At 42.8% G+C, this 7,687-nt stretch overlaps 1 pseudogene; it reads right to left on the bottom strand.

Annotated features, from left to right (window-relative positions):
- Positions 1-4,952: 4,952 nt before the first annotated feature.
- Positions 4,953-5,456, bottom strand: Lamtor2-ps2 (late endosomal/lysosomal adaptor, MAPK and MTOR activator 2, pseudogene 2; annotated as a pseudogene).
- Between the last annotated feature and the right edge of the window lie 2,231 nt (positions 5,457-7,687).

Below are 7,687 nucleotides of genomic sequence, written 5' to 3'. Positions count from 1 at the left end.
GGTGTTTTGTTCAGGAAATTTTTTCCAGTGCCCATGTGTTCCAGATGCTTCCCTAGTTTTTCTTCTATTAGTTTGAGTGTGTCTGGTTTGATGTGGAGGTCCTTGATCCACTTGGACTTAAGCTTTGTACAGGGTGATAAGCATGGATCGATCTGCATTCTTCTACATGTTGCCCTCCAGTTGAACCAGCACCATTTGCTGAAAATGCTATCTTTTTTCCATTGGATGGTTTTGGCTCCTTTGTCAAAAATCAAGTGACCATAGGTGTGTGGGTTCATTTCTGGGTCTTCAATTCTATTCCATTGGTCTATCTGTCTGTCTCTGTACCAATACCATGCAGTTTTTATCACTATTGCTCTGTAATACTGCTTGAGTTCAGGGATAGTGATTCCCCCTGAAGTCCTTTTATTGTTGAGGATAGCTTTAGCTATCCTGGGTTTTTTGTTATTCCAGATGAATTTGCAAATTGTTCTGTCTAACTCTTTGAAGAATTGGATTGGTATTTTGATGGGGATTGCATTGAATCTGTAGATTGCTTTTGGTAAAATGGCCATTTTTACTAAATTAATCCTGCCAATCCATGAGCATGGGAGATCTTTCCATCTTCTGAGGTCTTCTTCAATTTCTTTCCTCAGTGTCTTGAAGTTCTTATTGTACAGATCTTTTACTTGCTTGGTTAAAGTCACACCGAGGTACTTTATATTATTTGGGTCTATTATGAAGGGTGTCGTTTCCCTAATTTCTTTCTCGGCTTGTTTCTCTTTTGTGTAGAGGAAGGCTACTGATTTATTTGAGTTAATTTTATACCCAGCCACTTTGCTGAAGTTGTCTATCAGCTTTAGTAGTTCTCTGGTGGAACTTTTGGGATCACTTAAATATACTATCATGTCATCTGCAAATAGTGATATTTTGACCTCTTCTTTTCCGATTTGTATCCCCTTGATCTCCTTTTGTTGTCTGATTGCTCTGGCTAGAACTTCAAGAACTATATTGAATAAGTAGGGAGAGAGTGGGCAGCCTTGTCTAGTCCCTGATTTTAGTGGGATTGCTTCAAGTTTCTCTCCATTTAGTTTAATGCTAGCAACTGGTTTGCTGTATATGGCTTTTACTATGTTTAGGTATGGGCCTTGAATTCCTATTCTTTCCAGGACTTTTATCATGAAGGGGTGTTGAATTTTGTCAAATGCTTTCTCAGCATCTAATGAAATAATCATGTGGTTCTGTTCTTTCAGTTTGTTTATATAATGGATCACGTTGATGGTTTTCCGTATATTAAACCATCCCTGCATGCCTGGGATGAAGCCTACTTGATCATGGTGGATGATTGTTTTGATGTGCTCTTGAATTCGGTTTGCCAGAATTTTATTGAGTATTTTTGCATCGATATTCATAAGGGAAATTGGTCTGAAGTTCTCTTTCTTTGTTGTGTCTTTGTGTGGTTTAGGTATAAGAGTAATTGTGGCTTCGTAGAAGGAATTCGGTAGTGCTCCATCTGTTTCAATTTTGTGGAATAGTTTGGATAATATTGGTATGAGGTCTTCTATGAAGGTTTGATAGAATTCTGCACTAAACCCGTCTGGACCTGGGCTCTTTTTGGTTGGGAGACCTTTAATGACTGCTTCTATTTCCTTAGGAGTTATGGGGTTGTTTAACTGGTTTATCTGTTCCTGATTTAACTTCGATACCTGGTATCTGTCTAGGAAATTGTCCATTTCCTGAAGATTTTCAAGTTTTGTTGAATATAGGTTTTTATAGTAAGATCTGATGATTTTTTGAATTTCCTCTGAATCTGTAGTTATGTCTCCCTTTTCATTTCTGATTTTGTTAATTTGGACGCACTCTCTGTGTCCTCTCGTTAGTCTGGCTAAGGGTTTATCTATCTTGTTGATTTTCTCAAAGAACCAACTTTTGGTTCTGTTGATTCTTTCTATGGTCCTTTTTGTTTCTACTTGGTTGATTTCAGCTCTGAGTTTGATTATTTCCTGCCTTCTACTCCTCCTGGGTGTATTTGCTTCTTTTTGTTCTAGAGCTTTTAGGTGTGCTGTCAAGCTGCTGACATATGCTCTTTCCTGTTTCTTTCTGCAGGCACTCAGCGCTATGAGTTTTCCTCTTAGCACAGCTTTCATTGTGTCCCATAAGTTTGGGTATGTTGTATCTTCATTTTCATTAAATTCTAAAAAGTTTTTAATTTCTTTCTTTATTTCTTCCTTGACCAGGTTATCATTGAGTAGAGCATTGTTCAATTTCCACGTATATGTGGGCATTCTTCCCTTATTGTTATTGAAGACCAGTTTTAGGCCGTGGTGGTCCGATAGCACGCATGGGATTATTTCTATCTTTCTGTACCTGTTGAGGCCCGTTTTTTGACCAATTATATGGTCAATTTTGGAGAAAGTACCATGAGGAGCTGAGAAGAAGGTATATCCTTTTGCTTTAGGATAGAATGTTCTATAAATATCCGTTAAGTCCATTTGGCTCATGACTTCTCTTAGTCTGTCGACATCACTGTTTAATTTCTGTTTCCATGATCTGTCCATTGATGAGAGTGGTGTGTTGAAATCTCCCACTATTATTGTGTGAGGTGCAATGTGTGCTTTGAGCTTTAGTAAGGTTTCTTTTACGTATGTAGGTGTCCTTGTATTTGGAGCATAGATATTTAGGATTGAGAGTTCATCTTGGTGGATTTTTCCTTTGATGAATATGAAGTGTCCTTCCTTATCTTTTTTGATGACTTTTAGTTGGAAATTGATTTTATTTGATATTAGAATGGCTACTCCAGCTTGCTTCTTCTGACCATTTGCTTGGAAAGTTGTTTTCCAGCCTTTCACTCTGAGGTAGTGTCTGTCTTTGTCTCTGAGGTGTGTTTCCTGTAGGCAGCAGAATGCAGGGTCCTCGTTGTGTATCCAGTTTGTTAATCTATGTCTTTTTATTGGGGAGTTGAGGCCATTGATATTGAGAGATATTAAGGAATAGTGATTATTGCTTCCCGTTATATTCATATTTGGATGTGAGGTTATGTTTGTGTGCTTTCATTCTCTTTGTTTTGTTGCCAAGATGATTAGTTTCTTGCTTCTTCTAGGGTATAGCTTGCCTCCTTATGTTGGGCTTTACCATTTATTATCCTTTGTAGTGCTGGATTTGTACAAAGATATTGTGTAAATTTGGTTTTGTCATGGAATATCTTGGTTTCTCCATCAATGTTAATTGAGAGTTTTGCTGGATACAGTAACCTGGGCTGGCATTTGTGTTCTCTTAGGGTCTGTATAACATCAGTCCAGGATCTTCTGGCCTTCATAGTTTCTGGCGAGAAGTCTGGTGTGATTCTGATAGGTCTGCCTTTATATGTTACTTGACCTTTTTCCCTTACTGCTTTTAATATTCTTTCTTTATTTTGTGCGTTTGGTGTTTTGACAATTATGTGACGGGAGGTGTTTCTTTTCTGGTCCAATCTATTTGGAGTTCTGTAGGCTTCTTGTATGTCTATGGGTATCTCTTTTTTTAGGTTAGGGAAGTTTTCTTCTATGATTTTGTTGAAGATATTTACTGGTCCTTTGAGCTGGGAGTCTTCACTCTCTTCTATACCTATTATCCTTAGGTTTGATCTTCTCATTGAGTCCTGGATTTCCTGTATGTTTTGGACCAGTAGCTTTTTCCGCTTTACATTATCTTTGACAGTTGAGTCAATGATTTCTATGGAATCTTCTGCTCCTGAGATTCTCTCTTCCATCTCTTGTATTCTGTTGGTGAAGCTTGTATCTACAGCTCCTTGTCTCTTCTTTTGGTTTTCTATATCCAGGGTTGTTTCCATGTGTTCTTTCTTGATTGCTTCTATTTCTATTTTTAATTCCTTCAACTGTTTGATTGTGTTTTCCTGGAATTCTTTCAGGGATTTTTGTGTCTCCTCTCTATGGGCTTCTACTTGTTTATTTATGTTTTCCTGGAATTCTTTCAGGGATTTTTGCGATTCTTTCAGGCATTTTTGCGATTCCTCTCTGTAGGCTTCTACTTGTTCTCTAAGGGAGTTCTTCACATCTTTCTTGAAGTCCTCCAGCATCATGATCAAAAATGATTTTGGAACTAGATCTTGCTTTTCTGGTGTGTTTGGATATTCCATGTTTGTTTTGATGGGAGAATTGGGCTCCGATGGTGCCATGTAGTCTTGGTTTCTGTTGCTTGGGTTCCTGCGCTTGCCTCTCGCCATCAGATTATCTCTAGTGTTACTTTGTTCTGCTTTTTCTGACAGTGGCTAGACTGTCCTATAAGCCTGTGTGTCAGGAGTGCTGTAGACCTGTTTTCCTCTCTTTCAGTCAGTTATGGGGACAGAGTGTTCTGCTTTCCGGCGTGTGGTTTTTCCTCTCTACAGGTCTTCAGCTGTTCCTGTGGGCCTGTGTCTTGAGTTCACTAGGCAGCTTTCTTGCAGCAGAAAATTTGGTCTTACCTGTGGTCCCGAGGCTCAAGTTCGCTCGTGGGGTGCTGCCCACGGGCTCTCTGCAGCGGCAGCAACCAGGAAGACCTGTGCCGCCGTTTCCAGGAGCTTCAGTGCACCAGGGTTCCAGATGGTCTTTGGCTTTTTCCTCTGGCGTCTGAGATGTGTGTGCAGAGAGCAGTCTCTTCTGGTTTCCCAGGCTTGTCTGCCTCTCTGAAGGTTCAGCTCTCCCTCCCACGGGATTTGGGTGCAGAGAACTGTTTATCCGGTCTGTTTCCTTCTGGTTCTGGTGGTGTCTCAGGCACAGGGGTCCTGCCGCTCCTGGGCCCTCCCCCACGGGAGCCCAGAGGCCTTATACAGTTTCCTCTTGGGCCAGGGATGTGGGCAGGGGTGAGCAGTGTTGGTGGTCTCTTCCGCTCTGCAGCCTCAGGAGTGCCCACCTGACCAGGCGGTTGGGTCTCTCTCTCACAGGGTCTGGGGGCAGAGAGCTGCTGCGGGCCGGGATCCGCGGGTGTCGATTCTTTTTTTTTTAAGAGTTGAAACTTTAGAAAAAAGCAACCCCTCCCCCAGCCCAGGGAGGCGTTTCCGGGGCCCTGCTCTTCCCAGTCACCACCCCTTTTCCACTCCAGCTCCCATCACACTATTATGAGGCTGCTACTTGGGTGAGGGGTTCCTCCAGGTACTGCACCAAGGCCTGGGCCTTGGCCTTGAGCATCCCGAAGCCTACAGTCTCCTTGGCATACATACATAGCAGAAGGTTGGCCACCCTGGTAATGGCTACACGGCCCTCCATGCAGTCCATGAGGATAAATTTGAGACTGTCTTCATTAAACGCTTGGTTCCCGTTCCTATCATATGCAGCTCAGATGTTACTGGTGATGGACGCAGTGACCCGGGCATCTGTGTCCCCATAACCGGAGTAGGCCAGCAACGATCCCTCATTATTCAGCAGCAGGGTGCTTTTGACTCCTCCAGTGTTGGCTTGGCTTAGTACCTGTGTCTTAGGACGCAGCATGCCTGCGTCTCTTAACCCTGACCTGCTCCCACAAACCCTACAGTCGCAGCCCTTAATGAAGATTCTTAAAACCTATGAATCCTGTGTATTGTGTGTGTGTGTGTGCATGTGTGTGTGTGTGCCTGTATGTGTGTGTGTGTGTGTGTGTGTGTGTGTGTGCACACGTGTGTGTCTTTTGACAGTGCATTAGCAGAGTTGAGCAGTTGTGACAAAGCAGCTGTGGAGCTTGGAATTTTTAGTGCTCCACCCTTTGAGAACCACCTGCTGGTCCCTGCCCCATTTGATCCTATGCACTGCTGCTGATGTAAGACTCAACCCAAGAGACTCTGGTGAATGAAGCATGAGGAATTCTTTTATTTCCAGCAGGCTGGGGTCTGCCTACCTCACAAGGAAAGATGAACCCTGAACAATCCGTAAATTATAGTTATATATATTTCATAAAGGGCGGGTTACAGAGATAGAGATTGGGCATACGGGGCATTGGTGAGCCTTAGGTTGCTACAAACCAGGACAGTGTCAGGGTCCTTGAAATGCATTCCTTTTAGATAATGTTAAGACAGTCTGCTGTGAAGACTGGGCTCCTGGGGACCTTGGGAACTGCCGGACCAGATCACTGCCCTCCCTCCTGGATGGGAGGGGGCTGTCTGAGGATGGTGGAAGAATACTATGTCTCACACTGACACCTCTGCTTGTTGTAATTTCTTGGTTCTGAAGTGCACAATGCCTTCCCTTGATCCCCACTTCAGAATGTTATCTTCTTTCACAATTCGAGCACAGAGTAGTGTAGTGGTGAGACGCTACAGGACCTCTGGCCTTAGATATGCCAGTTACCCATGTCTGTCTACTTGCAAGACTGTGGTTAGTAGGGGGCTGACCTCAGGCTCATCATAGCTGTATACAGAACTCTGAACATCAAGGTACTTCTACAGAAATCATCTTGCTGAAGTCTGTGGAGAAAAAGGTCCCTAACCAAGCCAGCTCAGTCAGTCAACAGGTTCTCTAGGGCAGGACTGAGGATTAAAAAGACAAAAGACAATTAGACATTTAACAGGACTCCAGCCAGTTCTGAGGCTGAAGCAGCTGTTTTATTTTCTAGTCTGCTTTTAATACCACTTTAATTACATGCAGAATAATAAGATCAGTTCAAGGAACAAGCAAGGCTCCTGTAAATACCTTTCTAGGGGCAAGTCAGGACGACCAAGACAAAAGGACTGCCACACATGTAGTCACTGAGCCTGCACTGAGCTTTGCATTAGCTTAAATGTAAATGTTCTTAATCAGGTTCCATTTCCAGAGCCCAAGCCCAAAGCCAGATTCCTGCCCTGGGCTTTTTTTTTTTTTTTTTTGTCCTGATAATGTCAGATTCCCACCAAGTGTCTAGACACAAGTGGCCTCGAAAGGCTCTCTACAGGTCCCTTCCCGTCCTTATACCTCAAGTTGCAGTTGCTAGGAGACAGACCTCCTGGCCTGTGGGTGTAGAGAAATGGCACGAGGAGACTGCTCCCTGCTTGCTAGGTTCATTTTTGTCACCCTCAGTGGACTGAGACCTAGGAGGAGTCGTACCTTTTCAAGCAGAGAGTCCTGGTGTCCCACCAAGTAAGCTGCAAACCCGAGGAAACCACCTGACCTTCCTAATCCTTCTTTCATGAGAAAGTAACTTTGTTTTTAATTACAAGAAGCAACACATCTAAGAGCAATACTGCTGCCAGATTTTTCAGTCTGCAGTGAGGTTTTAGTAATTTTGGTAAGATCAGATAAGCTATTGCTAGGGAAACAGCACCTGATGTAAACTGGAAAGTGGGAAATCTTTACTCTGCTTTGCTGTTAAAAGATGCTGAAACTTGTTTGGATAAAGTGGGTATTGGTTGACTATGGCTGTGTGTCCCCTCTGACCTGTTAATGAGGCTCTACCCTTAGGACCACAACACACTAGACGTTGGCAAGTGGCATCCGAATTCAGGTAAGCAAGTTTTGCAGGAGGGCCAGAAACTTTGAGTAAACCTTGTTATAAATGAGTACTCTGCTTAAAAACTTATGCAGGGCATTTACCCCGCCCCCCAAAAAATCTATTCCTTATATTTCTCTTCTGCAACATTTTCTTAAAACACTTGCTTCAAACTCTGGTTATGCTTACAGATTTGCAAACTTGTCGTTGCCTAGTTAATGAGGGTAAGCCGTGGTTTCCAGATGAAGGGACATTAGATATTGAAAATTGGCACAGAATAACAAAGAATGTAGAAAAGGCT

This window comes from Rattus norvegicus, chromosome 11, assembly GCF_036323735.1.
Source record: "Rattus norvegicus strain BN/NHsdMcwi chromosome 11, GRCr8, whole genome shotgun sequence".
Lineage (NCBI taxonomy): Eukaryota > Metazoa > Chordata > Mammalia > Rodentia > Muridae > Rattus > Rattus norvegicus.
Note: the sequence above shows the minus strand (reverse complement) of the source record. Positions and strands in the feature narration are given on the sequence as shown.